Genomic DNA, 17,885 nt, shown 5'->3' on the forward strand with positions numbered 1-17,885 from the left:
TAACTAATGAAAGTTTTACAAAGTTTCTAATACAAATGGATCTAAAACAAAAAAGAAACCTAACTAACAAGGTATAGAAACATAAAAATACAACAAGATAGAATGAATCTTGGATCTAATAGATTACACTTAACCTTCTTGTCCAAGGATTTCTCCAATTTACAAAAGAAACGAAGTGTTAGAAAATGAACAAAATAGAAACTATACTTACTACTGCAATCTATAAGCAAATTCGAGATATGTAGTAAAATCTGAGGAATCAACTCTCTAGAATCAATGTGGCACAATGAAATTTAATTACATCACATTAAAATCTTGAGATCTAAGTCTAAAATTTTTCTACAGATCTTAGATTGCCTCCCTAGTTGTAATGAAAATAGATTTTTTGATTTTCTAAAAAGAAATTATATCGATAGAAAATAAAAACATAAATGAAATAAAGAAAAATAATAAAAACAACTTCAATCCAACTTAGAACAACTACACCTTTTCTCGGTAGTGGCACCAAAATTCTGAAGTTGTTATTATCATCTCACCCAAAATTAATATTTTTATACTCTCTTTAGCTTGTGGGCAAGTAAGGGATCGAACCTAAGAAAAATGAGAGATGTTACCAAGTTAGCAAAAATGAAGTTAATATAAGTTATAAATTTAAAACCTGTTTTTGTATTTTCTGAAATAAAATGGAAAGTAAATGTTGCTAAAAAACAAAACAATAGAAAATATATTTATCCTAAGAAAAAAAAGAGAAATAAAACAATCAGTGATTAGAGTAACCTAGGATTAGCAAATAAAACTATATTTAAGTCTATCCTTCTTTGCACTCAGCCTCAAGGGCTTGGTGTGAGTTCCTTGGGTTGGAAGATATGGCATGAAGTTAGAAATAAAACTATAGTTAGGATTCCTATACTTACTAATGTGTGAAGTCTCTACCACAAAATATCTAGATTAAACATGTGAAATGTAGATATTCAACTAAAGCTTTGATCTATTGAAATTGGATAAAACCTTGAAGAGAACCCTATAAACAGCATAAAAAACATGGAAGGATAAAAACATAAACATAGAATTAAAGTTTGCTCCTAAGTTTCCTCTCCTCACTAATGGAGGAAGTTTAACCTATGGTCATTGCAAGGATACAAAAAAAGTAATAGAAACAACACTTGTATTCATGTGATAACCAAAATATACTATTTCCTTCTTGAGAAATTACAGAAATTGCTAAAATAAAATCTAACTAAAAAAATAAAAAAATTACAAAGAAAATGCTAAGGGCATTTAGGAAAAGAGAGAAGGGACAAGGTCCCAAGGACTCTTTCCTAATTGGGAAAATGATCTATTTATAGATTTGAGATACTTTGAAATAATCCAAAAATAGATGCCATCACTCTTGCATATAATCTCATGTGTGGAGCATACTGGAGTTTTTTTAGGATGATCCATTCGAGGTGGACTACGCTACATTGCTCTTTGATTGCGCCATATTGATTTTGAAGCATCCAAATATCTAGTTTTACATAGTAACTTGATTTGTTTTTCTAATTGTAGTGCATTCTTGATTGATTGATTGGTTTGGTGTTTATTTAGATAAATTGATCATTGACCTGTATAGTGAATACATACGATCAATTCTTCGATAATTACATTTATTTTGTGAAATTAAGTATAGTTAGCATGATATAACATGAAATGTTATAAATTGAGACTTAACAAACTTATTTACCCAATTTAATAAAATAAGGATAGAAATTGAAATAAATACCTGGGAAAAATGCGGATAAATCAGTGTTTTGGGACACTGATCAGGTATATTGTACATGTATGTGTTGATGCATGTTTTAAGAATTTTTTTCAACTTCAACTTCATTTTCTAGTCAAATTCATTCACCTAGGATTTATAAATGAATCTCAATTTATGAACAAGCATAAATGCCATAAACATTGATCCATACACTTAGGTATATTAATAGGGGCCATGAACTTGGATTTTTGTTTACATAAAATAAACATCTTTGCTTCATTGCTTCAAACAATAGATCGCCTTTGGAAGGAAATTTAACAACCCATTTAATGATTTAATAAAATCTTTTTATAAATTTGATTTATTTAAAGGGAAAATTATTAAAAAAATCTTTAAAAAATATTATAAAAAAGTAATACATTTTTATAATTATCAAATCAAACCCAAATCGGCACTTTAAGTGTCGAATTTTTAAATAAAATAAATTTTCAACACTTAAAGTGTCGAATTTTAAATTTTAAAAAAAAAATACAATTTTTTTTTTTGCACACGTCCTATTACGTGTTGGCTCACAGCCCAACAAATGTTTGACATGTGGTGCAATGACATCAACAATAGAGAATGTTTCTCTCTCTTTCCTGTTGCCCACATATTTATTTTTTTAGATTTCAAATCTTAGAAAGGGTCATTAGGCCCACATTGATTATCACATTGACAATCCAATAACACGGCCTTTCAGATTTCATGAAAAGATTCATATTCAAAAAAGGAAAAAAAAATTAAAGAAATATTATTTTTCAAGCTTAATCCAAGGTGTGGAAAATGGACAGCCACCAAACATCCAAATTTTAAAATAAAATTCAATGGTGAAAAATAATTATTTAATTTTATTTTTTAAAATTCATATAATTTTGTCCACTACAACTCCATTGCATCAAATCATGTTTTTGAATGTGACAATGTGATAAAAGTAGAAAGTTTGCAAATTTTTTACTATAGGCAAGAGAGAGAGAGAGAGAAAGGGGCGTTGCTAAAAACATCCATTTAGCATCTAAAAACAATGTACAACGCCCATTTCTCTCTCCTATCCATAGTGAAAAATAAAAATTAAACTTTCTTATTTGATCACCTTGTGACATTCAAAACCATGATCCAATGCAATGGATTTGTAGAGGACAAAATTATATAAATTTTGAAGAAAAAAATAGTTATTTTTTTCATTAAATTTTATTTTAAAATTTGGGTGTTCGGTTGTCGTCCATTTTCAACACCTTGGACCAAGCTTGTAAAAATAATATTAAAAAAAAAAAATTGAATATGAATATTTTCATGAAATCTAAAAGACTATATTGTTGGATTGTCAATGTGATAATCAATGTGACTCGACAACCATTTAAGATTTGAAATCTAAATAAATAAATATGTGAGCAATTTTTAAAAGAAAAATATTTAAAATTTATCGAAATTTAAATTTAAAAAAAAAAAATGACACTTCAAAATTTATTGTTATTTTTATTTATTAAATCCCAGGTCAACAAAACCTCCCTTGATTTGGGGATGTATTTAAATATGACTTGTGATTTGATTTATTTAAATCACAAGTCAAAGAAGGGAACGAGTGTCACGGATTAAGCACACAGCCCGCACACTAGATAAGCAACGTGGACCACCGACTCCTATTCTAGGAATCTTCGCGAAAAAGGTAGAGTGATCATCCTCGAATTTTCCTCTGTCTTACTTCACACGCAAGAATAGGTCATTGACATGACTCAAAGCATCACGCGATGCAAATCAATGGCCACTTATATATACACGTGGCACGATCTTGGACGTTTAGTAGTAGTTGAGAGTTGGGACAGAGAGATAAGGCAGGTCGGCAGGTACTACATTACAGATATGTCAACAACTGGACTCATTTAATTGTTAGCTGTAAATGTTGTTCCATGTGTTTAAATTTTTTAACTTAGTTAGGTATCATTGATGTTACTTGTAGTACATCAAAATGGTGACAGCTCCATATAATTTTGTTAGGGTACCGTACCATCCTTATTTTTATAAGAAACTATGAGGCATTAAGTTGGGAATATCACAGCATCGGGAATCTGTTAACGACTAACGAGAACGCCCATTAAGGAGAGTCCCACTTTGAAGCCGACTGGCCGCTTCAAAATTTTGAAGGAATCCTCCATGTTAGAAGACAAGTGGCAGTTAGAATTTATTTCATGCACCTATATTTCTGCCGAAATTAAAACACCTCTTTGAAAATGCTATTTGTAATTCAATGTTGAGGCATCTTTAAAATTTTGAAGCAAGTGATAATTTTTTCCCTAAGGTTCACAAAATAATTCTCATTTATCGAATGATCTTAGGTAGTGTTTGTTTACATTATTTTTTAACGTTTATTGCTGGAAAAAAAAATTCAGTATTTTTTATCAAAATAACGCGCTTGTTTACTTTATATTTTTAGTGCTTATTACTGAAAATAAGTGAAAAAAATTCAGTATTATTTTAATACTGAAAAAAAAAAAGTGCTGAAATGATAAGTATTTTGCTTTTTTTTTTGACACGGACATGTATGCCCTTCATTTTTTTTGGGCACGGACAAGTATACCTTTATACTTAAAAGGATATTACCTCTTATATCCCATAGATAAGTATATAACCACCCCACAAATTAATAAACTCACTCCATGACTAAATTATTTTATCTTATATGAGTTAAAAGTTTTGGAATGAGTTGATTTTTGATGAGGATGATCTCCTCATTAGTATATAAACATCCCACAAATTAATAAATCCACACCATGGCTAAATTATTTTGTCTTATATGGGTTAAGAGTTTTGGAATGAGTTGATTTTTGATGAAAATGATTTCTATAATGAGGAGATCATCCTCACCAAAAATCAACCCATCCTGAAACTTCTAACCTTATTAAAACAAGTTCAAGAATCGTAAATCGTTCATTTTTTTAAAACTATTTTTGACGTGGTCAAACATTTCAAAATAGATTGATTTTTTGTGAGAATGATCTCTAGATCATATAGACCATCCTCACGAAAAATTTGCTCATTCCAAAAACTTTGACCCATATAAGACAAAAAAAAATTGGCTATGGTGTGGGTTGCCCTTATTAATTCATAGGGTGCTTTTATAATTACACATCCTTCATTTCCATAAAAAATTATTCATAAAAAATTAAATTCTTTTAATGTTGATTTCAAATTTTAGTGACTTGTATGACATTATTATTTTTAATTTGAAATTTGGGGGCTTTTATAAATAAAAATTATTATTTATAAATTGAAGATTAGAATATTATTTATTATTTAAAAATGAATTGTATTTTAATTTTATAAGAAATAATATATTTTATAATGTATAATATGATTATAAGGGTAAAAAAAGACAATTACCAATTTCAGTAATGTGTAATAAACATGATTCAGCATCTAAACAAACAACTTTCTCAGTACTTAAATTCAACACTTAAAAGTTTTAGCGCTCAATGCTATTCAACACTTTTTTTTTTCAGTTTAATAAACAACACCTTACTTCACAATCCACATAGCATACTATCACAATTCTCATTTAGAAAACGTTAGATCACAAACGTCCAACACATTCTAAATTTGAGCATCCACCCATGGTATTTTTCTAGAGATCATCGATTTAGATCTTCTAAGGATTAATACGCATTTTCTGAGAGATTCTTAATTCTAACGATCATGTTGATGGAGAGCCTTGACCTGGGGATTGAGGCTAGCATATAGTAAGTGTTTTTATTAATTAATATGTGTATGATCCAGAATCCTCAAATCTCAAAACAAAAAGTCTCACTGATTGAAACAAATAAATAACTACATATAAATACTAAATATAAATTGGCACATATTAACCTGACATAAGTGTCTCGAACTAAAATAGAAAAAGAAATAACTACTAAACTCAAAGACCATTCAAACTAAAAGAGGTGATTGCTCATCCACATACTCAAACAACGGTACTTCCTCTTAAATCTCCTCCTCAATGACTGGCTCCTCTAAAATCCTATGATTAAAAAAATGTGAATGGTAAATTGAGTAACGAGAGTTATTTAGCAAGAAGTCTATTGTTCCAACAATTAGTCACAATAAGCAATGCATAATCATAGTGAAATTTAAATCATGTAAGTTTTGATATAATATAGCATTCAGATAAAGACTAAAGAAAATAGAAAAAAAAATTTAGATAAATATCAATATATCAATTCTATCAAATAAATTGTTATCAATTCTAATATGCTTTCTAAGTATAAACATCTATGTATTAGCATACAATAAAAAATACTTAATACAAATACGACGGTGTAATCGATAAAAGTATTGAGGAACATGCCGATACAATAGCATCAACATGACCATCAATATTCCAAATTGATCTCGGTGTAAAATCTCATTGTTTTCATCTATTTCATGGCCAATTGTTATTACCACATTTTGATGACTATTTTATGGTGTAGCGATCATAAACATGCATAAATTTCTCTGTCGCGTTGTAACAAGTAAAGGAGATGAAAAGACTAGAAGTGAAAAGATTGTGGACAATATTCACAAGCTTTCAAGTTCTTTACACTCATCATTAGGAATTCACCGCAACTGAGTGACGAATTGTTGAACTAGGCAAATGTAAAAATGAGGTGTCTACAGATGCCCCTCTTTGACAGATGATGAAAGCAAACTAGATGGTTAATCTATTGTGATAGATAATGCGACATCCAAATATCAAAGCTAATGACAGCTTCTTTTACAGCCTGATTATGTAGTTTGTCAAGGCATCCATATCCTTGAGGGTAAGCTCTTCCTAGACTAAAAAGGTCAACTCCTTACATTTAAAAAAAAAAAAATTCTTGACAAATACAAATGCAATGAGAGTGCATGTGTGTGCAATAGTGTAATGATGATTTTGCAAAAGTGCACCTTCATTCCATGCATTCATGCTGGGAAGATAATAAACTTAATAGTGAAAAACTGAGTAAAATGAGTAAAACTAGAAAAAAAAAAAGGTTATTAAATAAATCATTAAGTAATTTTCCCTGTTAAAAATATTGGAACAAGTACAATTATTTTCAAGTATAAAAATAAGAGTGATTTATTGGGCAAGCCTATCTATTGTAATTTTAATACAAAAACTCTTTTACTTCATCAAGTTTGTTACCAGAAGAAACCTTACTTTATGAATTAGGTTAGTATGACTAACTTGGTAAGATTTCAAATCTGACTAAGGGTCGTTGAGCCCACACAGATTATCAAATTAGTAATCTAACACCACAATGTTCTAGATTTCAAGGTAAAACTCAAATTTAAAAGAAAACATTAAAAATAAATAAATTTTTGAGCTTGATCGAAGGTGTTAAAAATAGATAGCTACCAAACTCCCAAATTTAAAATTAAAATTTAATAGTGAAAACGAAATTTTTTTTCCTTCTATTTTTTGTTTTAAGGTTCTTAAATTTTTTTTTTTTCCTTTATAACCTTGTGCCATAAAATCATATTTTTAGATGCTAAAAATTGATGTGGTTAGAATTCACTCCAAGGGATGTTAAGTAACAGATTAATGTAATAAATTTGACTTTTATGATGTGGAACCTGACACCAAGACTTGTTGGGTAACAAACTTGATAAAGTGGGGTTTGATGGGTAACAAACTTCATAAAGTTAAGTTTCCTTGAAGTTGTCAGAACTCCAAAGGAGTATTTGTAATTAAATTAAGAATCATGATAATATGATGTCCCCTCTGAGACACGCCTCCCTATGCCCCCATCACAGAATCATAGATTATTGGTCTCAAGATAGACAAGAAAAATATTTATGATTATACATATTTTAAGGTACATGATCTATGATTTTATAATGCGTTTCAAAGGGGAGTGTCCATGTAACACCCCAAATTTTTAATTCGTATCTCGAGGAAAATAAATAGTGGAATTTTAAGAAAATCTTGAAAGTGGGACTTAGGGTAAAACTGTGGGACCTTATTTTGATCATTTTTAATAGAATCTGACCTCACCATTAGATTCAAAATGATCGAAAAACATAGTTTAGCCTGTAAGCACGCTCAAATGCGAGTCCAAATATAAAAGTTACAAAATCCTCGATTACCAGGTCGGACTAGGCTAAAATAGTGACTTTTTATTAGAGCAATAATTTTTAAAATTTAATTATACCATTGGATTCATAACGAAAAATTATTCAACATGGACTATTTATTTGTCATTTTTAGAGATCAGGAAGTCGAATTATCGTCAAAAACGAAAGCGACATCAAGTTTAGGGGTCACCTCAGGTCAAAAATGTAAATTTCTGTTAGAGACATAATTTGTAGAAATTGACTATACCATTAGATCCGGAATGAAAAATTAGGCGAAATAGAGTATTCATTTATCAGTTTTGGAGTCCGAATGGCTAAGTTATCGTCGATCAAAACAATAGGCGAAATACCGAATTCGTCCCACATTTTATATAAATAATTTTTTTTAATTTTTTTTTTCTCTCATCTTCCCCAACGCGTCTAAAGAGCCGAGACTTATACGAAACGAAAATTTTTTCTCTTCGACCTTCCACCTCAGATCTCTCACAAACGGTTCACCGTCGACGATCGACGCAGAAGGGAGAAATGTCCGCAGCTACGTTCTCTACAAAACCCACCCAACCTTTCTTTGTTTCACTTTCTATTTCACCCGATATCGTCAAAAATCAGCCGTATTTTCGCGCACAAGCTTCAATCATCTCGCCTAGAGATTGTAAGGAACTCTCAATTTCTATTAGTAATCGTAGATTGTGAAAATTGCATTTAGGATTTTATTAAAAATTTGTGGTGAGTTTCCAAAATATAGAATTCTTATGTTATTTAAAAATTCACGCCAGAAATTGCATGTTTGATATGTTTAATTGTATTTTTAACAAATTATACGTGGGTAGGATATTTTATCGGGTTATTTCTGCCAGTTGGGTCCTGTGCACCGCTTGGACCCTGTTTTAATATAAGTTTTGTATTTTTTTCGAGATTTTTGATAGAAATGAATTTCATAGTTAGAAAAACGATTTACTATTCAATTAACTCATGTTGAGTTGATGAATATCAGAAATGGATTGTTTTATTGAAGAGATTGAAAATTGTAAAAATCGGAAGAAAAGGGGAAAAAGGGTATGAAACGGTAAAATGTCAGAGTCACACCCGAGGGGTGATGTCTGCATTTTACGTTGTTGTGCTGTGTGTAGGTTGGTGAACAGAAATAAGGTTAACTAAATCCTTTCTCCTCTGTCGAACCCCTCTCTCATTCTCACTCTCGAGTCTCAACAGAACCCCACTCTCTCACTCTCTCACTCACTCTCTCTCACTCACTCTCTCACTCTCGCTCGACCTCTCTCATTCTCACAAACCGCTCGAGCTCTCTCTCGCGAACTCTCTCGGTTTGATCTCGCTCTCGTTCTCAGTCTCTCATCATCGCTCGCACGAACGACGAAGACTCCATTTCCCTCGCAGACAGGTACTCTCTCCCTCTCTCTCTCTCTCTCTCTCTCTCTCTCTGTTTAAGCTTTATCTCCTTGGATTAATTTGAGTTTCGATTTGGTGAAGACAAAAAATCTGAAATTATTTAGGGCTTTTTTATTCTGATTTGAGAATATTTCATCTGTGAAATATTTCACATAAAAAATTATAAGGATTTGTTGTTGTGTTTCTTGATTTTAATCTCGTGAGCAGGGCTAGTATAAAAATTCTGGCTTTTTTATTCTTCACTTGGTAAAGTAACAATAGACTGTGAACCTGATTGAATAACAATTTAGGTATTAATTTGAGTTTCTGTTATTTGATTTGAGAATATTTCATCTGTGAAATATTTCACATAAAAAATTCTGATTAGTTGTTGTGTTTCTTGATTTTAATCTCGTGAGCAAGTGAAATTTTTTAGGTTCTCTATTGGTCCCAAGTAACCAACCAACAAGATCACAAACCCACAAACATAAATTTGAATTTAGTTTATCTACCAGACTCATAACTAAAACACATGAGAAATTCATGACATACTGATTTGGAATAGCAGATGTGCACAAAAATAGTAACTTTATGAAATTGGCACCCACCATGCCTAATTCCATGTTTACCATCCACACACATCACATTAACTGTTTTCAACTTATTTTAATTTAATTACACTTCTCAAGATTAGGCAATAAAATTAAAGCTAATTTACTCTTGTGATTTTCAATTAGTGTATACAATTCTTGCTTGGCATGACTAGATGACTTGTTTCAGATATAGCTCATTCTTTGGAAAACTGAGCAACTATAGCTCATTTTGATTAGGTTTCAACTTTAGAATGCTTGCTTTGTGGCCCAAACTTTTTTCATTTTCCCACTACTTTGAGTTTATCGAGTATTTGGCTGAATGGGGTTTAGTGCACACTGAATGGTTTAGTTTATCGAGTTTATATTCTTACGGACTGCTTTGAAGTTATTAGTCGGAGAGGATCAAAATTTGATACACGTAATTCTCATTCTCCTTGGCTGCCATGAAGAATATATTTCTGAAGGAGTATTTGGCTGCCAAGAAATTATTAATATCAATGGGATCAATAATATGTTTGTCTTTGGGACTTGTATTTGGAATTCATTTCCACGGAAGGAGTGAAGTATTTGATGTCTAGTTCTCCTACTCTTGCAGCAAATACAAGGATGAGCAGCAAAAGAAGAAGAGAGAACAACAGAAGAAAAGTGCTGGTGACTGTCTCTTCCCTTTGATATTTTTTGTATATGCAATTGCACTTGTTTGGGTGTTTAAGTTTTATCTGTGCCATGAGCATGGCTTATATGTGCTTTCGGTTATGCACCCAATCGTGTGGATATAAAGGAGCTCAAAATGGGGTATTATTCTGTTCCTGTACCATTTTCCTAGATTTCCTAACTTTATCATTGGCTTTGGTTTTCAGACTCAAGTTTAAATCTTAAATGTCATATTATATTTTGGAAAAGCTTGAGCACCTCCTTTAATAATATTATTTTTAAATTGGAAGAACATTACTAAGTGACATGAGTACTTGAATAAGGTGTTATTTGACATGGAATGGGTAGCTAAAGGACATGCATGTTCATGCTTGTTCAAGCAAGTATGAACAATGTGATTCTCTTGAATAAAAGTTACACTTCAACTGACTTCATCCGTTGCACTTCAACTCACTTCATCTGTAACTGGCCAACACCAGTATGACCGACTTTTCACCCGTTAGTATTTTCATTCTTTACATCTACACCAGATCAGTCATTGTATACCTTGTCCATGGCATGATCCTCTTTAAAACAGATATGTGTTAGATATCTAAATCTGACCTGATCCATTTCATATGTGTTGGAAAGCTTGCTTTGTGGCCCAAACTTTTTTCATTTTCCAACTACTTTGAGTTTATCAAGTATTTGGCTGAATGGGGTTTAGTGTACACTGAATGGTTTAGTTTATCGAGTTTATAACTCTTCAGACTGCTTTGAAGTTATTAGTGGGAGAGGATCAAGATTTGATACACGTAATTCCCATTCTCCTTGGCTGCCATGAAGAAAATATTTCTGAAGCAGGAATCAAAGCACCCAAGAAACCTCGACTAAAAGTTAGGAGATGCTCTCAAAGTTAATAAAGCAGGAACCAAAGCACCCAAGAAACCTCGACTCAGGATCAGAGAAAGGTAAAATTTTAAGAAAACATGCTCAATTCAATTATCCAAGTTACTATTATACATCAATTTTGTACCTTTCATGGAAGTCGAACTTTATAGTATCGAACCTTGATTTAATTGTTTCATGGTTAATCATCGATAGGTTCCGTCTGTTGAAACTTGGGGTTGGAGCTTTTCTCTTCTTTTGCGCTTCCTATGACATTGCATTTGGGAAGAACCATTACTTCATATACCTTTACCTACAAGCCATGGCATTCTTCATCGTGGGGTTTGGTTATGTTGGCACCTTCATCCTCAGCTCTCAGCAGGACTCGTGTCTGTGGTGGTATCTCTCTCTTCGACAACGTATATTAATGATATTTTAGAAACATTTATGCCGAGGGGACGCACTCATCTCGTGCCTCAAAGAATTCTATGAATACTCGAGAAGTCAAGAAAATACACAAACTTAAGAAAGAACACATCATATAGAAGCAAAGAAAGAAGCATGCATAAGCAGCATATGGGTTTTGACCCCCAAGTGGATGTGACATCTTTGAATGGATTGCTTGTAATTGTTGGATTTGTAGTTTTTTCTTTTTTTTTTCTTTTTTCAATCCCTTTTGTTGGGTTTTGTTTTGGAGGGATTCAATAAGCTGAAATTATCTTTCCTTCCCTTTACACTCTGTACACATTAAAGTAAATGGAGAATGAAGTTCACAGCAAAGTTGTTGATTTGCCTCGACAATGTATTAATTAGAAAGCTATCATGGAGATCTTTCCAATGCTATCTTTTCTTAACTATTTCTATCATTACATATGCATATTTCATTTTAAGTTGCAATTTTGCATTTCTTAACATGCAGTTCCATTTATATAATCTCAAGAGCATCATGCATGCCCTCGGGTGGTTTATGTGCGTTATGCGTTTGTATCTAGTTTTGGCAAAGGCATGGGTATAATGAAAGCACTGCATATCGATATATGCAGCACTTCACAACCTTTAGAATTCAATGACTAAAACAGCCTTAGTGAATAAAAGTGCTTTGTTTGATAAAATATTAAAATTAGTTCCTACAAAAGTGAGAAGCGCAAAACAGATCCGATTTTAGTTTCTAGATTATGTGGATATTCTTTTGGAAGATAATGTCCTCACATTTTTTATTCAATGACTAAAACAGCCTTAGTGGTTGTTTCTAAGTGTTACTTTAATGATCAATCACAACAACATTTACATCAGAACTCAAACTGTCACACTTGGTGAAACAACCTTTCAAATACATACAAATGCAATAAGCGTTGATGCCAAACAATGATCCTTTATAACATAACATCTCAATGAAATTGAGGATAATTATTTGACATCATAGAGTGATAGAGATACCACACAACATCAAGAAATCTGAAATTCTAAAACACCTGGTTGAGAATGGTTACTAGCTTGAAATTTACTTCCCAAAAAGCCGGGTTGAAAATAACTAACCAACAATCCTTCCTTGGTGCACCTTATAATATAAGCTTATACAAAAGTCCAAAATGAAAAGCTGACACTACAACTTAAAAACTGATGGACTAAATCCACACCTAATACACAAAATACGAGGGAACAATTTATTTCCACGGCATGTTAGCCACGCCTTGTTGGTTGTTGTTGTTATTGCAGGCTCCCATGCTCTAGTTGAGGGGGCTGCCAGGACCACCAGATGACTCACTCATGGTCCCTCATGATGGTGGACTACCAGACCCCACCATTCCACCGCCACCCGATCCATGCTTTGGCACTGCAGAAGAATGCTCTGATCGGTTTAACTTTGACTATTTGCGCCCATCAGCAATAAAACTACCCACAACTACCTGAAATGAACCAAGTAGATCAAGTAAGCAAACATATACATGATTTTCTCCGGCACATTTAAGCAAAACATATACAAAAATATAAGGAGAGAGGAAGTAAAAAAGAATAATGTTGAAGTTACCTCAAGATTGTACGTCAAATATCATGTTCAATATGTTTTATAAATAAAGCAAAATAGACAAAATAGATTAGATTTCTATGTTCCACGATACTATTTTTCAGGTTTGTATACAATATAGTTTGGTTCCCAAATTGATTGAAACTTATACATAACAGAAATTTAAAACCTTAATCCTTACTTGCAACTTGGACTTCAAAAATTGTTGTCATAACCATCAAAAAATTTCAGCTCACATTCAAAATCTGGTAACAAATGAAGGTATCAGCTTTTGAAATAGTGCAAGCCTTCAATGATATCAGATGTATTCAATAAATCAATTCCCTTTTGAAATAGTAAAAGAGAAAATAAAAATGTGCTAATAAAATTGTGTGTACCTCAATATTTGGGATTTGGGACAAGCTAAAGAATGCACATATTAGCACGTACACCAGACAAGCTTTTCCAACTAGATTCACTAATGTTCCTTAATAAGAATGGATTGAAAATGTCTACATTCTGCAGTATCAAGATTTGGGCTCATGCTTTCCCTCTCCCTGATTGTTAACACGTCACAAAGAAATATTCAATCGTATTCGATGCATACTGAAACTTATGAGATTGAGCTTCATATCCAAAGCCTACCTCTGCTAACGCATGGGCAACCAAAGCCAACATTCTAGCAAATATAACTCTTTGGGGCCTTTTCCCTCTAGCAAACTTCCTCCATTCTCTCTGAAATATAACAAAAATAAGAAGTAAATAATCACCTTATTAGTGCCCTCTCTAGTATGCAGCAATGTTCAAATTAATTGATAACATATGCAAATACAAAAGAAGCACTGTGTTTTTTTTATTTAAAGATGAGTACAATTTATGGCAAGGTGAGATGTAATTATGAAAATGGTTTTCCATTCTACAACAATGAATCTAAATGGATCATTCTGCTACTCTGTAATCTATGATATAAAAAGGGTATCCTTAAATGTTTCCAGCAATTTTACAATCATTCTGCCACGAGATTAAAATAAAAAAACACAACTAATCTGATTTTTTTATGTGAGATATTTCACAGATGAAATATTCTCAAATCAAAGAACAGAAACTCAAATTAATACCTAAATTGTTATTCAATCAGGTTCACAGTCTATTGTTAGTTTACCAAAGTGAAGATAAAAAAAAAGCCCTAAATAAATCCGGATTTTTTTTCTTCATCAAATCGAAACTCAAATTAATCCAAGGAGATATTATATATATATATATATATAGATGAGAGAGAGAGAGAGAGAGAGAGAGAGAGTACCTGTCTGTGAAGGAGATGGAGTCTTCGTCGTTCATGCGAGAGAGATGTAACTTAAACAGTGAGATCGAGGGCGAGAGGGTTTCAGATCGATGGTGTAACACCCCGGATTTTCAACTCATATCTCGAGGAAATTAAATGGTGAGATTTGGAGGAAAATGTCGAATGAGAGATTTAGAGTAAAATACTCGAATATTGCTATGATTAATTTTGAGGAAAACCGACTTCGCCATTAGATTCAAAAGGATCGGAATATACACATTAGCCTGTAAGCAAGTTCAAATTCGAGTTCGGATAGAGAAGTTATAGAATCCTCGAATTTCATGTTAAGTGGGATCCAAAAATAGTGGAATTTCGTTAGAGCGAGAATCAAAAAGATTTGATGACACCATTAGATCCGAATCGAAAAATTATTTGAAATGGTATATTCGTTTGTCGTTTTTCGAGTCCGAATAGTTAAGTTACGATCGAAACTAGAAATAAGGGGGAAATTACAAGTATGCCCCTCAGCTTTATATAAAAAGGGATCTGATTTCTTTTATTTCATTTTTCTCTCATTCTCTAAGAAACCCAAACGACAGCCACTTTCAATCCAAGGGTTTCGACCCATTGTCATCAAGTTTGTACGCAAACAAAGTCGAGTTGAACATCGACGAAGAAGACAAAGTTGTCGGCCACGTCGAGAGCTACAACTTCACCATCTTTACTTACCCATTCTTGTTTGTTTTCTCCATCCTTCATCAAAACCAGCTGGGTAGCTCGAGTAAACCCCAACACATTCCATCCGAGGGCTTCATCGAGTTAGGAGCTAGGTATATACTTCATTGTAGAAGCGAAGGAGAACGTCATTGTCGGATACCTTGCAAACCCTCGCTCGTTTCACATCCAAGTCAGCCCAACCTCGACTCTTGAGCCATCCAACCTTGAGTTGTAGTGCTAGTTTGTACCCTTGGCGTCACAACCAAGTAAGGGACTTCCAATTCTTATTGGTAGCTTTAGATTTTCGAATGTGCATTTAGGGTTTAAAACAAAACTTATTGTTTGCATTTAAATCATAGAAATTGTGTTTGATTTCAAATTCATGGTAGAGTGGGTGTTTTGCTTATGTTTGATCGAATTTTGATACAAAATCGTGGGTGGGTAGAATGGTTCGAAGAATGGAAAAGGAAATCGAAAAAGGGATCGAAAAACCCAAAAATCGCGAGTGAGGTTCAGGCTGTAGGTGGGTAGGGGGGTCGATTCCACCGGCACCTACCGAAGGCATTCTGTCGGTCCCACCGACAGAATGAGCTTCTGCCACCGACGAAGCTAAACAGCGCGAGAAATTTTACACTGTCGGCAGGACCGTCGGTCCCACCGACATCTGCCGATGTGTATTATGTCGGTTCCACCGACAACATCCTGGTTCTGCCACCGACAGCCACCGACAGACACAGTTTTGATCAGAACAGTGTTCTGACTCTTGGCTTGACTTCCTCACACCTTATACACTATTTCTCACCCTTCAACATTTAAGTAATTTACTTTAAGTTCTTTAATGAAATTAAGGTTTTACCCCCCATTTCGGAACAATGGGAATGGTTTTAAGATCCAAATCTCAAAGGATCAAAATCCGAATTTTGGTTTAAAGAACAAAACGTAATTTTCGACGTTTTCGGTAATATTTCAAAATGAAATAACTTTCGCGTTTCTTTGAATTAGATTACAAAAACTATATGGTGTCGAATCTCATGATCGAGACTTTCATTTCGAAAAACCCGTTTTTAATTTCGAGAACTTTGAAAAATTGAGTTTCCAACACTTAGCCAAAATTTCACCAGCTTTTACCATTTTTAACAGCTTTGGTCCCGAGCATCCCTGGGACCTTGTTTTTTTAATAAACTTTGATGAATTTCAATAGAAAGACCAAAAGAATGACTTTGAAAGATTGAAAATGAATGGTTGATTTGAAAGGATGATGAAAAATGAGATGTTGAGAGAATGGGAAAAGGGAATGAACGGTAAAATGTCAGAATCACACCCGAGGGGTGATGTCTGCATTTTACATTGTATGTTGTGTGTAGGTTGGTGAAAGGATATCCAGGTTATTAATGAAGGGTTGCATGTTTATTTCCGATTATGTTAGCGCTTGCGCTGAGTACTGTTATTTATTTTTAGGCCGGGTGGCCACGGTTGCATGGTAGGAACTGGATATCCGTTCTCAACCCTGTTCTGTTAATTTCCCTTTTGTTTTAAATGAAAAATCACATATGTATATATACGTAGCTATTTTGTGAGCTGTTAAAGGGTTTGTGAATGCCTGAAGGGATAGTGTGTCACATCATCCGGAGGGGTGCACTATCCTGGGATGTACGGTAGGGACCACCAAACTCATACGTGGTATGGGACGCGTATGAGAGTGGAGTCACAACTGGAATCCGGGTCCATTCCTTTCTTATCTTTACCAGTGAAAGTGTGTTTTGTAAAGGTGGTCGTATACGAGTGGAGTGTCATTTGGGAATCACATGCACGCCTGATAGGCATAGACGAAGATGATTAGTTAGTGATCACTAACAATCTAGTAGTAGTCGAACGTTCTGACACATCGAAAAGAGACCCATTGCTTACGGTCACGTCAAACGGCCAGCCTGAGCCGGATAAATGGTTCCGCAAGCGTGGTAGACACGACCAGCCACAAAATCAGGAACTACGATGTTATTGGGGAATATCATGTCCCGACTGGGAGCGATCCAGTCGTGAATCCCAACTCTTTAATTCCAATACTCCACCACTTGTATTATGTATCTGTTGTTATATTTCGAATTATAAATGAAAAGCATGTCTATCGTTTTAATGTTGTCAACGGTATTTGCATAGAATGGAAAATGTATAATGAGTATGGATGATTGATGCCATGTGTAATCTTAAACTGTTTAGTTGCTCATCCCTGGCTATATGTACCAGTTGATCGTATTTTATCTTGTAAAACCTTGCATGTATTAAAATATTCAGTATGCTTTATTCGATCATGCTTAGGAAAGGTTATTGGTAGGAATTGGCTGTGGACTTGCTGGGTAACTTTCGTTACTCACCCTTTCCTTCCTATTTTTTTAGTTCCAGCACTTGCAGCTACCGAGACAGGCGTAGAGTCAGTATTTGAGGAGTATCTGGTCGGTCAGATCGACGATCAGAGTTTATTGCCTAGTGAGCACTAAGGCTACATCCGTTAGAATT

At 33.5% G+C, this 17,885-nt stretch overlaps 2 long non-coding RNA genes across 5 annotated transcripts; one reads left to right on the forward strand and one right to left on the reverse strand.

Annotated features, from left to right (window-relative positions):
* The first annotated feature begins 8,911 nt into the window (after positions 1-8,911).
* Positions 8,912-12,221, forward strand: LOC147398400 (uncharacterized). 4 transcript variants are annotated; one of them, XR_015179854.1, is made up of 4 exons: positions 8,912-9,266; positions 10,442-10,497; positions 11,250-11,450; positions 11,584-12,221. It is a non-coding gene; the product is annotated as an uncharacterized LOC147398400 (long non-coding RNA). The 4 variants fall into 4 exon arrangements; XR_015179852.1 differs by lacking the exons at positions 8,912-9,266; positions 10,442-10,497 and adding an exon at positions 10,603-10,641; XR_015179853.1 differs by lacking the exons at positions 8,912-9,266; positions 10,442-10,497 and adding an exon at positions 10,603-10,641 and having other exon boundaries at positions 11,262-11,450.
* Positions 12,222-12,663: 442 nt separating this feature from the next.
* Positions 12,664-14,768, reverse strand: LOC147398401 (uncharacterized). The gene is made up of 4 exons (XR_015180163.1): positions 14,676-14,768; positions 14,018-14,107; positions 13,771-13,929; positions 12,664-13,274 (listed from the first exon to the last, which is right to left on the reverse strand). It is a non-coding gene; the product is annotated as an uncharacterized LOC147398401 (long non-coding RNA).
* Between the last annotated feature and the right edge of the window lie 3,117 nt (positions 14,769-17,885).

This window comes from Akebia trifoliata, chromosome 7 (genome assembly GCF_017979445.1).
Source record: "Akebia trifoliata isolate Shusen 1 chromosome 7, ASM1797944v1, whole genome shotgun sequence".
NCBI lineage: Eukaryota > Viridiplantae > Streptophyta > Magnoliopsida > Ranunculales > Lardizabalaceae > Akebia > Akebia trifoliata.